This window comes from Mustelus asterias, chromosome 1, assembly GCF_964213995.1.
Source record: "Mustelus asterias chromosome 1, sMusAst1.hap1.1, whole genome shotgun sequence".
Lineage (NCBI taxonomy): Eukaryota > Metazoa > Chordata > Chondrichthyes > Carcharhiniformes > Triakidae > Mustelus > Mustelus asterias.
Window position 1 is genome coordinate 15236228 of NC_135801.1, and position 16550 is coordinate 15252777.

Here is a 16550-nt window from a genome sequence, read left to right on the forward strand (position 1 = left end):
AAATGCTTTTTCTCAGCTACACGGACGTGACAGCATAAAAAGGGGCCATCTTGTGCTCAGCACCTTTCAGCTTGTTGGCTTCAATGAAACCGGGCTGTAAAGCACGTAGTCCAGGTTGTGACTATAGCGCTGCATTTTGAGGATTTGAAACCAATGCAAGCCAGCGAGCACGGGGATGCGAGGGGAATGGGACATGCTGCAAATAAAGACCCAGGTGGCAAAGGTTTAAATGATCTCAAGTTTACGGAGTGCAGAATGTGGGAGACTAGCCCAGAGTGAGCCGGAATAGTCAAGTCTTGAAGGGAAAACAGACATGATGGGATCTCACCAGCAGATAAGCTGAAACAGGGGTTAGGTCAAGTAACAGAGGTGAAAATAGACCAGCTTGGTGGTGGCACAAACACAAGGCCAGCAGCTCATCTCAGAATCAAATTGACACCATGGTTGCAAACAGGCTTAACCTCAGGCTGCTGCCGGAGAGAGTAACAGAGCTGGTAGTCTGGGAACAATCAAGCTTCATCTCTGTTCTAACCTCAGGACACAACCTTCACCAGAAGCATGTTTCACATCTCCCAAAATGAGTCACCTCTTTTGAGCTGGACTGCTTCGAGGTGAAGGCTCATTTCCCTAGTGGATCTGAACAGAGGAAGGATGGTTCTATCCCCTTAACCGACTCAAGCTAAGGTTTCAAAAATGAAGCGAAAGTTCCAACAAATCCTTCCAGTATCACAGCTGCTGAAAGAATGACATTATTGACAATATAATCTGCCTTCTCTTGCTGCAGCTGTCTCCGTTCCCTCCCCAAGCCTCGACATCTCTCCTTTCTTAAGGCACTCCTCAAAGCCCAACTCTGGGACAAAGCAGTTGTCTCGTGTCCTAACGTGGCTCAGTGTTCAACTCCAGCCCCTACTGAAGAACGACTGAATGTTTTACTGAAGGCGCTATAAAGATGCAAGTTGTTTTGTAAACTTGATTTGATATTGTCACATGTATCGGTATACAGTGAAAAGTATTGTTTCTTGTGCGCTATACAAAGCACATTGTACATTGAGAAGGAGAGGGTGCAGAATGTAGTGTTACAGACATTGCTGGGGTGTAGAGAAAGATCAACTTAATGCGAAGTCGGTCCATTCAAAAGTCTGATGGCAGCAGGGAAGAAGCTGTACTTGAGTCGGTTGGTACGTGATCTCAGAGTTTTGTATCTTGAGAACGAAGCTTGATCCCTCAGTAAGTTATTTTTATAATGGTATAAACCATTCAAGCACTCCTTATTCTTTTTTCAATTTTGCCATTATGGGTAGACTTGGGAGTGGAAAAGGACGGAAGGGAGAGTGATGTTTGCTCTCCCTGTTTCCAAAAAACAAAGATAGCGAAGACATTACTCAGTGAGCTGCGGCTTTCTTGGGTGGAAGATAGATAGATGTCAGATTGCCATTTTTGATACAATGTACAGAAACAGGACTGAGGCCAGTAACAAAGTGATCCAGCTGATTGCCCTGACACACAGTGGGTGGGGTGTACCGATTATTAACTAGTGGCAGCAGAGGAGGGTGCAGCACGCTGGATACAAACCTACACTTTTACTTTAAATATGCGTCTGAGGATTGTGCATAAAACTAGGAAAACCCAGGCCTGAACATGCTCCGACTGTGCAGCTTATTAAGCTGATTGCATTCTCCAAATCCCAGTTCATCTCTCAAACCAGCCTCCCAACCATTGACTCTGTCTACACTTCCCGCTGCCTCAGAAAAGCAGCCAGCATAACCAAGGACCCCACGCACCCCGGACATTCTCTCTTCCGTCGGGAAAAAAATACAAAAGTCTGAGATCACATACTCAAGAATAGCTTCTTGCTGCTGCCGTCAGACTTTTGAATGGACCCATCTTACATTAAGTTGATCTTTCTCTACACCCTAGCTATGACTGTGATACTACATTCTGCACTCTCTCGTTTCCTTCTCTATGAACAGTATGCTTTGTCTGTACAGTGCGCAAGAAACAATATTTTTCACTGTATCCCAAAACATGTGAGCTGTCCCATTTCCTACAACGGTGACTCCACTTCAAGAGTGCATCATTTTCTGTAACGCATCGAGATATCTGGTGATTGGAAAGGTCAGTCTCACAAAGGGCTGTGAATGTAGCCCAGTCCATCACGCAAACCAGTCTCCCATCCATTGACTCTGTCTGCACTTTGTTGCCTCGGAAAAGCAGCCAGCATAATGAAGGAACCCACGCACCCCGGACATTCTCTCTTCCACTTTCTTCCATCAGGAAAAAGGTACAAAAGTCTGAAAACATGTACCAACCAACTCAAGAATAGTCTCTTCCCTGCTGCCATCAGACTTTTAAATGGATCTACCTTATATTTAGCTGATTTTTCTCTACACCCTCTCCTTTCCTTTTCCCCTATGTACTCTATGAACTGCATGCTTTGTCTGTATAGTGCGCAAGGAACAATACTTTTCACTGTGTACCAATATGTGTGACAATAATAAATCAAATCTTTGACCCTTAACTTCAAAATGTGCTCTCAGTGGGTCGGCACCCAACTTTTGATGCTGTTTTTTTTGCTTGCCCACTTCTACCCAGAGGTGCTGCCACACTGTTCAAACAAAAACACTAAGGGATCAGTTCATAGAATCATAGAAAATCATAGAAACCCTACAGTGCAGAAGGAGGCCATTCGGCCCATTGAGTCTGCACCGACCACAATCCCACCCAGGCCCTACCCCCACATATTTTACCCGCTAATCCCTCTGACCTACGCATCCCAGGACTCTAAGGGGCAATTTTTTTTTTTTAACCTGGCCAATCAACCTAACCCGCACATCTTTGGACTGTGGGAGGAAACCGGAGCACCCGGAGGAAACCCACGCAGACACGAGGAGAATGTGCAAACTCCACACAGACAGTGACCCGAGCCAGGAATCGAACCCGGGACCCTGGAGCTGTGAAGCAGTTCTTGGCCTTCTCTAGATGCAGAATGGTTAGCGCATGCCTGAGGCTGATTTGAGACAAGGCCTTCAGGCTCCTCACCAGGTGAGCTGGAGGTGCTTTTCGGGCCTCTGGAGGCAGTGCTCCAACTTGTATCACCTACTCTACCTGCACAGTCCTCAGTTCAATCCCAGGGGGCGGGGGGTTGCAGAAAGAAGACAACATGAAATAGGTCAGCCCACGTGATCAGCAATCCACAGTAATGGAGACAGGAGAAGCACCGAAAAACTACAGCAAAGCAGGCCTGACCCATGCCTGGCTCAATACTGACCAACCACTGGGGGCTGGGTCCCAAACAGCGTTAGAGCCCTTATTAACATAGGTCACTCTCTAACTTCACTGTGGGTGTACCTACATCCTATGGGTTGCAGCAGTTCAAGAATACAGCTCACCACAGGGATGGCATATTTCTGGAGTCCTTGGGTTTTGCAAGATAGCACTACGGGATTGGAACAGTTGCCTCTGTTCCGTGCTTGATCAATAGGCACAGCAGGAGTTACAGGAATATAGGCATTGCTAATCAAAAATGATAATTAGCAAAAGAGGAGAACAAAGCGTGAAAGAGGGGAGAGTGTGGAGAGAGAGAGCGAGCATGGGTGGCGGGGGGTGGGAAAGAGTGAGAGTGCACGCACATGGGTTGGGGGTGGGGGGGGGGAGAGAAAGTGTAGGTGGGGGGGGGGTGAGGGAAATAAGGAAGAGAGTGAGAGAGAGAGAAAAGAGAAAGAAAGCATGGGTGGGGAGAGAGAGAGAGAGAGCGAGCGAGCGAGCAGATGGGGAGAGCCACAGAAGGAGGAGAGAGAGAGAGAGAGGAGAAGGGGAAAGAGGAGGGGAGAGGGGGAGCAAGAGGGAGGAAGGGTGTTCATGCACATGGGGAAGTAGAGGGAAGAGAATAAATTGCTATGTCATATAAAGAGATACAAGTTGGTTTCATTACACACACACAGAATCATTGCATTAATGACACGCACGCACGCACACGCAGAGAATCATTGCATTAATGTAAAAAACACACACACACACAAAGAGCTCTGGCTTAACTGCAATTTATTATTTTATTTAGCACCTCACAAGTGACCACAAACACACATAGCAGGAAGGTGGAAAACACACAGATGCTGCTTCCTCTCAGTGAGCCGCAGCCCCTCAGATACCCTAAAAAAACAATTGAAATATATTTTAAAAACTACACTGGTGAGCACCGTGAAAGCATAGACTATAGGTAATGATGTGAGTCTTAACCCAGAACAGACCACGCCCCAGAACTCTATCACACAGCTACACGCACCCCCCAACATTTGTGATAAGGAGCTGGAGACCTGATCTGGATCCAGGTCTGGGCTGGTACTGAGTTCAGCAGCATGAGTCAGGGAGCTGCTCCACTCAGCTTATTAGGTGCACATCCTGGTTTCACTACTGATGGTTCCCTGCTCACCTGCTTCACATTCCCGACTTTTCCCACCACGTCCCACCCCAAACCCGCCACCCTCCCTATGCTGGCAGAGCAGCCAGCCCCACTTGGGACATTGTCCCCAGATCTCCAACAAGCACTTGCAGCTCACCACAACTGTCACGGAGGCTCGAGGCTTAGACAAGCCTTGGGCAGGTGCAGACCACTTCTGCATCAGTAAAAAGTTCAGGGATCTTGCTGCCCTTTATAGGGGCGGCACGGTGGCACAGTGGGTTAACACTGCTGCCTCACAGTGCCAGGGACCCGGGTTAAATTCCGGCCTCGGGTCCCTGTCTGAGTGGAGTTTGCACGTTCTCCCCGTGTCTGCGTGGGTTTCCTCCGGGTGCTCCGGTTTCCTCCCACAGTCCAAAAATGTGCAGATTAGGTGGATTGGCCACGTTAAATTGCTCCTTAGTGTCAGGGGGATTAGCAGGGTAAATAGGTGGGGTTATGGGGATAGGGCCTGGGCGGGATTGTTGTCAGGGCAGGCTCAATGGGCCGAATGGCCTCCCTTCTGCACTGTAGGGATTCTAAGGATTTAGGAATCTTTGCTATTACACTGCCTCTGGATGGAATTGGATGAGGGAAACATGACGGGGTGGGGGCCAATGAGGGATCAGGCTTAAGTTGGAGATGCAAGGCACAGGTCAATGATATTTGTTACAGAAAAAAAGGGCGTCATCTCTTTGCCTGACCCAACAGAGTGCAGTTGGCCTCCTATACAAATGATTCAACGATTTGAAGAATGCGATAAGTCAGAGCACATCTGGCCCAAGGATTGGATTTTCACTTTTTTTTTTAAATACACAGAATCCACTGCTGAATTTCCCATGATAATCCATTGTTCCAAATTCTAAACAGCACTACTAACTTCCACAAAGCCACACAGTACTGAGAAACTCATTTTAGGAGCTGTGCTTTTTTTTAATAAAAGATGTTGATTTGTGTCCTATATGTTGCAGCCTTCTCTGCCACTTCTGGTTAATGGCTTCACATCCTGTTCTTTGGTACAATCAGCAACATCGCTGCTACTGAGATCAATACAGAAACTGGCAATCTGACACCCCAGAAAACCACACATGACAAATAATGACACTGTCTTTTTTGCTAATGAAAAAAAGGGGGTGCAAACTTCACCTCATCATCACTCTGCTCCAACTTTACTCATTGCATAATATGTCAGAGTGCAAAAATATCCAGTACACTTGCGCATGAGGAGTATTTAACAACGGTTACGGACAGGGGAGGAAGATGGGCTGAAAGCCACCATTCTTCTCTCTCCGTAGTTACTATAGTTTAATCTTGGCAAGGCTGATGGGTGTTCCCAAACCCCCAGTTCTTGGGCGGTCAATTTAAAAGTCGCTGATGGCAAATTTCCACGGATTTAAACAAGTTGTTTTTTTCCCTTTCATGGGATGTGAGGATCGCTGGCGAAACCCAGTATTTGTTGCCCATCCTGACTCATCCTTGAGCCAAGTGGCTTGCCCGGGCATTTCAGAGGGTTGTTAAGAGTCAACCACTGTGAATCTGGGGTCGCCTGTATGTCAGACTGAGTAAGAACGGCCAATTTCCTTCCCTGAAGGACATTAGTGAACCAGATGTTTTTTTTCTATGACAATCGACGATAGTTCCATGTTCACTATTATTGACCCATGCTTTATATTCCAGATTAATGGAATTTAAGTTTCATCAGTTGCCGTGGTGGGATTTGAACCGATGTCTCCAGGCCATTAGCCTGGGCCACGGGATTACTAGGTCAGCGACATTACCAGTTCGCCACTGCCTCCCCATTATTATTTATCCACACAATCAGCTCTAGAAAGGTCCACGGCTGCATCAATTACACAACACATACTTGCAAGATATAATTAAAGACTGCCGTGCACTTCTGCAAATATTAAAACCAAACAGAATAATTAGCAGTTCACATGTATTATCGAATCCAGTGAAAGAGGAGATTTTCCCACTCTGACATTGAAGTTCAGATGGTTGGAGTCAAACCCAGATTAACTGCAGTGTTCAGCAGGTTGTGTAGTAAGGTCCAGGTGACTGCTGTAACCGAAGGTTCAACTTCCTACAGACAAACTTGGAGCTGGGCGGCACAGTGGTTAGCACTGCTGCCTCACAGCGCCAGGGACCCGGTTCAATTCCAACCTCGGGTAACTGTCTGTGTGGAGACTGCACCTTCTCAACGTATCTGTGTGGGTTTCCTCCGGGGGCTCCGGTTTCCTCCCACAGTCCAAAGATGTGTGGGTTAGCTTGATTGACCATGCTGAATTGCCCCTTAGTGTCAGCGGGATTAGCAGGGTAAATAGATGGGGTTATAGGGATAGGGTGGGATTGTTGTCGGTGCAGACTCGATGGACCAAATGGCTTCCTTCTGTATTGTAGAGATTCTAGTTGGAAGAGGCTTCTAAAGATTTTGGCTGGAATTTTACCGATTCCAGGGCGGAGGCGGCTCGCAGAACGGAATTCTCTGTTGGCCTCAGGTGGGATTTTACGAGCCTCGCCCGAACGAAGTCATAAAATCCCGGCCTTCAAGCCTCGCAGCTCTTGAAAAGGGGGGGGGGGGGGATGTCACAGCCTTTTCTTTGCAGCTGTGATGGTGCTACTGGTGTTCTGCAGACTACCCAGTCCCTCTCTGCTTTTGGATAAAAGGATTTGAAAAATTAGAGGACAGTTTCAATCACATGATGAATGGTCATTGGAGCATGGCAGAAAGCAAATTATAGCCTTTCATAATGAAGCAAGGTTTGCAGTCATGTGGTCTACAGAAGAATGCTTTTTGGCATCTCCATCCAATGAAGACCCCTGCCAATTATAACCTAATTTGGAACTTTCCAGAAGGATTACAAACGTATAATTTAGGAGTAGAAGTAGGCCACTCAGCCCAATGAGCCTGCTTTGCCATTTAATAAGATCATGGATGATTTGATTGTATCCTCAACTCCACATTCCCGCCTACACCACCCCCCCCCCCCCCCCCCCCCCCGCGATAACCTTTCACCCACTTGCTCATCTAGAATCTATCGAGCTCTGCCTTAAAAATATTCAAAGACACTTCCTCCACCATTGTTTGGGGAGAGTTCCAAAGACTCATGACCATCTGAGAGAAAGAATTTCTTCTCATCTCTGTCTCAAATGGGCAAAGTCTTATTTTTAACATGGTAATTCCTAGTTTCGATTCCCCTTCAAGAGAAGTCATCCTTTCACACCTACTCTGTCAACACACCTCAGGATCACCTGTGTCTGTAGGGATTTCTTCTGGGGTGCTCCAGTTTCCTCCCACATTCCAAAGATGCGCGGGTTAGGTTGATTGGCCATGCTAAATTGCCCCTTAGTGTTAGGGGGATTAGCAGGGCAAATAACATGGGGTTACAGGGATAGGACCCCGAGCAGAAATGTTGTTGATGCAGGCTTGATAGACCGTATGGTCTATTTCTGCACTGCAGGAATTCTATGATAACTGGGGTGGCATGGTGACACAGTGGTTAGCACTGCTGCCTCGCAGCGCCAGGGGCCCAGGTTCATTTCCGGCCTCGAGTTACTGTCTGTGTGGAGTCTGCACGTTCTCAGAGCACTGGATCAATAGCCCACAGAACACAAGTTCAAATCCCATCACTGTGTTTTGAGGATTTGAATTCAGTTTAAAGAAAATGTGGAGTGCAAGAGCTGGCATCAGTTTAAATGACCACGGCTTGTTGGATCATCATTAACTCAAATCCATTCACTGATGTCCTTTAGGGGAGGAAACCTTACTCAATCTGATCCACGTGGGCTCTAGTCTCTCATCATTTTTTAAATATTCTTTCATGTGATGCGAGCTTCATTGGCTAGGCCAGCATTTATTGCCCAGGCCAGCATTTATTGCCCATCCCCCTTAGGAAGATGGTGGTGTATCGGCTTCTGGAACTGCTGCAGTCCTTCTGACTCATAGCAGTTCGGTATAACTGAATGTCACAGAAAATAGAAGCAGAAGTAGGCCGTTCGGCCCTTCCGGCCTGCTCTGCTATTCATTTTGATCATGTCTGATCATCAAATTCAATATCCTGATCCCACCTTGCCCCTGTACCCCTTGAACCCTTTAGCCCCAATAGAATTTCATAAAATGCCTACAGTGCAGAAGGAGGCCATTCAACCCATTGAGTCTGCACCGGCCCTCTGAAAGAGCACCCAATCCAGGCCCTTTTCAACCCACGCAACCCCGTACATTGATCATGGCCAATCCACCCAACCTATGTTTCCTTGGACGCCATGGGACAATTTACCATGCAAGAGTTTTAACAACACCAGGTTAAAGTCCAACAGGTTTATTTGGTAGCAAATACCATTAGCTATTTGGTATTAATGGTATTTGCTACCAAATAAACCTATTGGACTTTAACCTGGTGTTGTTAAAACTCTTACTGTGTTTACCCCAGTCCAACGCCAGCATCTCCACATCACAATTTACCATGGCCAGTCCATCCAACCTGCACATCTTTGGAAACCGGAGCACCCAGAGGAAACCCTCACAGACATAGGGTGCAGGCTCTGTACAAACAGTGACCCAAGGCCAGAATTGAACTCTGGTCCCTGGCGCTGTGAGGCAGCAGCACTAACCACTGTGCCACCGTGCCCGGCCATTTCAGAGGGCAGTTAAAAGTCTGGAGCAAAATGCTAGCCAGACCTCAAGGACATCAGTGAACCAGGTTGGTTCCTCTGACAATCTGTTACAGTTTCATGGGACTAGCTCACTTTCAATTCAGCTTGACGAATTGAATTTAAATTCCACCAGCTGCCATGGTGGGATCTGAACCCGTGCCCCCGGAGCATTAACCTGGGCCTCTGGATTACTAGCCCAGCGACACAACTCCCCATTGACTCTTAAAGTGGCTTAGAAAGCCACTCAGTTATCAGCTATTCAAAAAGAAAGCCCACCGTACGTTCAGGGTAACCAGCAATGGGCAACAAATGCCAGCCTTGCAAGTGACACCCCGACCCAAGAACGAGTGCCTTAAAAAAAATTATAACTTGATGCCTGTTAGGAGATTCATGAAAGGAAAAAGAATTGCAATTATATACTGTCCTACACGATCTCAAGACATGTGAAAGTGATTTACAACAAGCCATGTACTTTTAAGATGTCATCACTGTTGCAACAGATAAAACACAACAGCCAATTTACACACGCAAGCTCTCACAAACAGCAATGACCAGATAGCTGTTTTGTTGATGTTGTTTTGAGGGAAAAACGTTAAGGATGCCCGTGAGAACTCCCCTAGGTTCCATCGGATATTGTCATGGGATCTTTTAAATGCTCTGCGTGCAAGACAAAAGCAATCTCCCTCCTTCCAAGATTGTTTTCATTGGAAAAAATGGAGGCTGAGGGGGAGACCTGATAGAGGTCTACAAAATTATGACGGGCATAGACAGGATGGATAATCAGAGGCTTTTTCCCAGGGTGGAAGTGTCACTTGCAAGGGGGCACAGGTTCAAAGTGAGAGGGGGAAAGTTTAAGGGAGATATGCGGGGGAGGTTTTCCACGCAGAGAGTGGTGGGTGCATGGACAGCGCTGCCAGAGGAGGTGGTGGAAGCAGGCACATTAGCAACATTTAAGAAGCATCTGGATGGGTTCATGAATAGGGAGGGAATAGAGGGTTACGAACCGAGTAAGGGCAGAAGGTTTATTTTTTAAACTTACTTAGGGCATCATGATCGGCAGGCTTGGAGGGCCGAAGGGCCTGTTCCTGTGCTGTACTGTACTTTTTACTTGTCTTTCTTCTTTCTCTCCACTCACCACCACTGCCCCCCTCACCAACCCCCCCCACACCAATCCACCCCCCCCCTGCCTTCCCCCACCTCCCAATCGTGGGTTTCCTCCGGGTGCTCCGGTTTCCTCCCACACTCCAAAGATGTGCTGGTTAGGTGGATTGGCCATGCTAAATTGCCCCTTAGTGTCAGGGGGACTAGTTAGGGTAAATGCATGGGATTATGGGGTTAGGGCCTGGGTGGATTTGTAGTCAGTGCAGACTTGATGGGCCAAATGGCCTCCTTCTGCACTGTGGGGATTCTATGACTCTATGAACCTAAAGCGCAACAATGAACATTAGTGGGACACAGCACTAAATACATCATTATTCAATTGTCAAGTACGCTACATAAATTGGTTAAAATATTTAGATATTAAGACATGTCACGTCAGATGTTCATTTTCTGTACTTGAGCATGTCAATTTAGAATTTGATTTTGATGATCTGCTTATAACTCCATGAAAGAGTTTGCGTGAAATGGTTACTCAAGTGGTTTATCAGCAGTGTGTTCAGTGGATGAAGGGATTGTGTGTTGGTGACCAGATACACATTTGATCTCTGCATTAGATGGTCCCAGCCGGGGCAATAGTGGGCTGGAGTCAGTGAGGTTAACAATGGGCACTTTACCGCCGTGACCCCAACAGAAGTTTGACCCGTTTCCCTCACGTCAATGCTCACACGCAACATGGGGAGAGCTGCAAGCACAATAACTGCAACCAACAGTGAGCCACTGATCACTGGAAACCGCACCCAAGGAGGAAAGTCATAGAATCTATACAATGCAAAAGAAGGTCATTCGGCCCATCAAGTTTGCACTGGCAACTATCCCACTCAGGCCTTGTCCCTGTAACCCCACATATTTACCCTGCTAGCCTCCTGACACTGGGCAGCATGGTGGCACAGTGGTCAGCACTGCACCCTCATAGTGCCAGGGACCCAGGTTCAATTCTGGCCTCGGGTCACTGTTTGTGTGGAGTTTGCATTTTCTCCCTGTGTTTGTGTGGGTTTCCTCCTGGTGTTCCAGTTTCCTCCCACAGTCCAAAAAATGAAACTCAATCGGGGCTAAAGGGTTCAAGGGATACAGATGCGCGGGTTAGGTTGATTGGCCATGCTAAGTTGACCCTAGTGTCAGGGGGATTAGCAGGGTGGTGTGTGAGGTGGGGTTGTGGTTGGTGCAGACTCGATGGGCCGAATGAGCTCCTTTGGTACTGTAGGGATTCCATGATTCTAAGAGAAATTTAGCATAGCCAATCCACCCAACCTGCATATCTTTGGACTGTGGGAGAAACCGGAGCACCCGGAGGAAACCCATGCAGTCACGGGGAGAATGAGCAAACTCCACACAGACAGTGATCCAAGCTGGGAATTGAACCTGGGTCCCTGGCGCCGTGAAGCAACAGTGCTAACCACTGTGCCACCGTGCCTTAAATACTGAGGAGCTTTGAAAAGAGGAGTGTTTTTCTGAACCTCACAGCATTTCAGAAATGCTTTACAACCAACTAAATACCCAGGCCTAAAAAAAGAATTTCCGATTTTGCTTTCCCTTTATAGGATCAGCTGTCTGCAAAGGCCAGGAGATTGGGAATTCAAGTCCCAGCCCAGAGACTGGAGCACAGGATTCAGTTGACAACTTAATGCAGCACAAAGGGAGTGCTGAACTGTTGAAGGTGCCATTTTCCCAGATGAGGCATTGTACCAAGTTGCTCCCTCAGGTAGATGTCAAAGATCCTGCAGCATTATCTGAAAAGGAGCAGGGGAGCTCTCTCCCTTATCACTTTTTTATCCATCAGCCAATATTAAAAACAGGCGACCAGGTTATTACCTCATCGTTGTTTGTGAGATTTTGCAATGTGGCTGCTGCACACTGTACATTCATATCAAAGGTATTTACTCGGGCTGTAAAGTCCTGAGGCCATCCTGAGCTCATGAAAGACTTTAATATCAATGGAAATCCCTCATCCCCTCTCCCCACTGTCTCTCCTCCACCACCGTAACCCTCCCCTCCCACCCACCCCGATTAAAAACTTCCCTCCCATGGACACCAAACTTGAAAGCACAGCGAACAACAAAGAGGATAGTGTCAGATTTCAAGAGCACAAAGGAATGGGAAGACACACTACACAATTTTACACAGAGAAGTGATGTATTCTGGTAGTAAGAATGATGAGAGGTAAAACAGAGCAAACGATCGAGTGTTAAAAAGGCATTCAGGAAAAGAGAGACGATGTACACACACAAATCTGGAGGTGGCAGACAGGACAAGCTGAGTGGGTTGAGAAAGAGATTTGGGATTCTTGGCTTTACTGTTAGAAGCAGAGCGCACAAAAGCAAGAGGGTTATGCTAAACCTTCATAACACGCTGGTTAGGTCCCAGCTGGAGTATTGCCTTCCAATTCTGGCACCACACTTCAGGATGTCAAGGCTTTATAGAGAGTGTAGAGAGATTTAGTAGAACAATACCAGGGATGAAATGTTTCGATTCTGTCGAGGAGCCGGGGGTTGCTCTCCTTAGAATGAAGAATATTAAAAAGGAGAAATCATGAAGGACTTTGCTAGTAACTGGTTTACTCAGTAAACCAGGGGACACAGATTTAAGTGGATTGACAAGTGAGCCGGTGAAGGAATGAGAAAACATTTTTAAAACAGTGGGTTACTGAGGTCAGGAATGCACTGTCTAAAAGGGAAGTTGATTCAACGATAACTTTCAAAAAGAACAGTGGATAAATATTTGAAGGGGAACATTTTATAAGGCTGTGTGGTGGGAGCAGGGGAGTGGTACTAATTGGATAGCTCTGCCAGAAGAGCCAGCACAGACACAGTGGGCCGAAAGGCCTCCCTTTGTGCAGTATCATTCTATTTTGAGAGTTCCTCACGCTGGAAGTCTGTAAATGCTGCGGACTTTCTCTGCTGGGAAAGAAGAGCTCGGATAATTCCCGTCGGAATCAGCCCACGTTGCAGCTAATGACCTCAGAGCAACAACTGCAATACAAAATGTGCTATCAGACAGCTGGCAGGTCTTCCCAGCCAAACCTTTGTGAGCACCACACATGACGAAGGTCTTGAGGAGGGTATAAAAGGGACTTACAAGAGTAGTACCACTGACGAGGGACTTTAGTTATGCAGAGGGACAAGAGAAAGTGGGATTATTCTCCTTAATGTGGGAGAGGAGAACTGAGCTCAGCAGGGGGCTGGCTAGGTGACCAGGAAAATTAGCACATCAGCAGCAGCACCCTCATTGCAGACTGGCTGTCTCTGCATATACATGAAATAGTCAGCGCAGACAAAGAGGATGTTTCATTATATCTATCAACAGCACGCAGCGGAATGTCCTTGCTAACAGCACCAAAACTGTAATAAATGATTAAGTGACCATTGTCTGAACAGACATTCCATCCATCTAGCAAAAAATATTATGATGTTACTGATGGGAAATGATTAAACAGCTATTGTCTCGGGCCTACCTCTTTGTATCATATGTAAATAATTTATTGGTGTGCATGACCGGAAACAATTATCTTTACTAGAAGTTGTGTCCTATAAAAAAAGCTGACTGTACACAATTATGATGTGGAGATGCCGGTGTTGGACTGGGGTGAACACAGTAAGAAGTCTCACAACACCAGGTTAAAGTCCAACAGGTTTATTTGGTAGCAAATACCATAAGCTTTCGGAGCACTGCTCCTTCGTCAGATGGAGTGGAAATGTGCTCTCAAACAGTGCAAACAGACACAAAATCAAGTTGCAGAATACTGTACGGGGGGGGGGGGTTCTCTGATCTCCCGCAGTGTGGTTCTCACGACAGGAGGTGGTGTGCCATTGGCAGGATTTTCTGCTCCAGTCAATGGGATTTCCCATTAATTCCACCCCACAGACTGGGAAGCCCACGGCAGAGGTGCATCATCAGCGGGCGAGACCAAAGGATCCGGCCGGCGTGAACAGCCGGAGAATTCAGGTCAAGGAGAATAATGTTTTGAACAGCGGCTGTTTTGTTATAATCGGGAGTGCACTACCTGAAGGGATGATCGAAACAGTAACTTTCACATTGAAATTGGCACGGTGGCACAGTGGTTAGCACTGCTGCTCACAACGCCAGGGACCCGGGTTCAATTCCGGCCTCGGGTCACTGTCTGTGCGGTGTTTGCATGTTCTCCCCGTGTCGGCGTGGGTTTCCTCCGGGTGCTCCGGTTTCCTCCCACAGTCCAAAGATGTGCGGGTTAGGTGGATTGGCCATGCTAAATTGCCCTTAGTGTCAGGGGGACTAACTAGGGTAAATACATGGGGTTGTGGGGATAGGGTCTGGGTGGGATTGTGGTCTATTCAGACTCGATGGGCCAAAATGACCTCCTTCTGCACTGCAGGATTCTATGATTTGCCTGAAGGGGAGAATTGTTCAGGGCTATGGAGGAGGGAAATAGGGCTAATTAGCCAACTTTTTTCAAACAGCCAGCACAGAATAGCTGGAGTTTACAGGGTACATGTCTCCCAATCACAATTAAGCCCCCCCAGCAATTTGACACAGTGGTGTTAATTGTCTCAAGGCAAGTGTTCCATCCCCATCTGAGGAGTAAGTCCCACCTCGGAGAGCAGCTGGCCAGGCTCTATCGCCCCAGCAGCAGTGCCAGGTTTGAGCAGTGGCCATTGCTGGGACTGCAGGTTGTCTGTAAAGACAAGGAGCTCATGGAATCCAGACATCAGGCGAGTTCGGGGACCACTAGGAATAGGTTGGTGGGCCCCACAAAGAATGATGGGGGAATGGATTTGAGATCCCTTGAGAGCAGGAGGGAGAGGGTATGAGGGGATACCTCCCCTCCACCTTGCCCAACACCAGACTGAACAATTAACACCATTGGGTTACCCATTTGACATGGGCAAAAAGAGCAGTGGAGGCAAGATGGGGCCCTTAGGTGGCCATTAATTGGCCAGTTAAGGGCCTCAATAGGGCCAAGCAAGGGTGGACGGCCATCTGATGTCTCCGTCCGGCTCCAGTCAAGTTGGAGACAGGTCAGGGCGGCTGGGTCAATGACAGGCAGGCCACACGAGCACCTGCCCTGCCTTCAGACCCACTGCGGGGAGGCATAAAATTCAGCCCAATGAACGATGGGCTGAATGGCCTCCTGTGTTGTATGATCATTATTTACACCCAAAGCAGACTTATCACGCAACAGGTGCAAAGCTTTTACACCCAAGCAGGAGAACAAACATTTGATTAAATGAAAACAGAGTGACAATAACTCTCCAACATCCCATTAACCCGCTCCCCCCACCCCACCACAAACTCTCGTCCACATTTCGGAGATCATGCTCTGTAGCCATGACTGTAGTACAAGCAAAAACCAAGATGCAACCAGGTCCCCAGTCACACCATGAAGTCATAGGTTCAATAACCACTCCCCAAGACTCAAAGATCTTCAGTCGAGGGTGGAAGCAGAGGCGAATGGGGGCACCTATGCCTGAACGTTACCCAGTTGCGATCCCTGCTTGGATTGTGCGCCCCTACTGGACACCAACAAGAGCTGGCTCGGTGCCGAAGCATCCCGAGGACCAATAGCACACGCACTCAGTACGCAGGGACAGATGTGAGAAGCAGCTGTTTGGCTAACGTGGTGCTGGAGGGTGAGCAGGCATACTGTAATCAAGGGAATGAAAAGCTTGCTTTTAGAATCCACAGCATGGAAATAAAATCCGTGTTATGGGCAGCACAGTGGTTAGCACTGCTGTCTCTCAGCGCCAAGGACCCGGGTTCAATTCCAATCTCGAGTGACTATCTCTGCGGAGTCTGCACATTCTCCCCGTGTCTGCGTGGGTTTCCCCCGGGTGCTCCAGTTTCCTCCCTTAGTCCAAAGATGTACAGGTTAGGTGGATTGGCTATGCTGAATTGCCCCCTTAGTGTCCCAAGATGTGTAGGTTAGAGGGATTAGTGGGGGTTGCGGGAATGGGATGGACCTGGATAAGATGCCCTGCCAGTGAGTCAGTACAGACTGGATGGGCCGAACAGCCTCTTTCGGCACTGTAGGGATTCTATGAAAAAGACGTCATTAAACTGTGGCTGAATTTACAACTCTGGACACCTCGAATTCGCTGAATGGGTGTGAGACAGCAGCAGGAACAAAAATTATAACTGCTACTTCTTTTCTTGAATGAGGACCAAACAACCGTGTAACTCTGGGTGGTAGGAATTGGGATGGAGCTTGAACAACCACAATGAAATCCCTTAGGATATGACAAAAGTGCAGAGAAAATACACAGCACATACCGATCCGACCCGAAAGAAAACTACACCCACCAAACAGCCAAGGAAACAGAGAGGGCTAAAG

At 47.6% G+C, this 16550-nt stretch overlaps 1 protein-coding gene across 8 annotated transcripts in view; it reads right to left on the reverse strand.

Moving 5' to 3' along the window:
• The window catches only part of psd3l (pleckstrin and Sec7 domain containing 3, like), a 343652-nt gene that overhangs the window by 169717 nt on the left and 157385 nt on the right, over positions 1 to 16550 (reverse strand). The window lies entirely within an intron of this gene.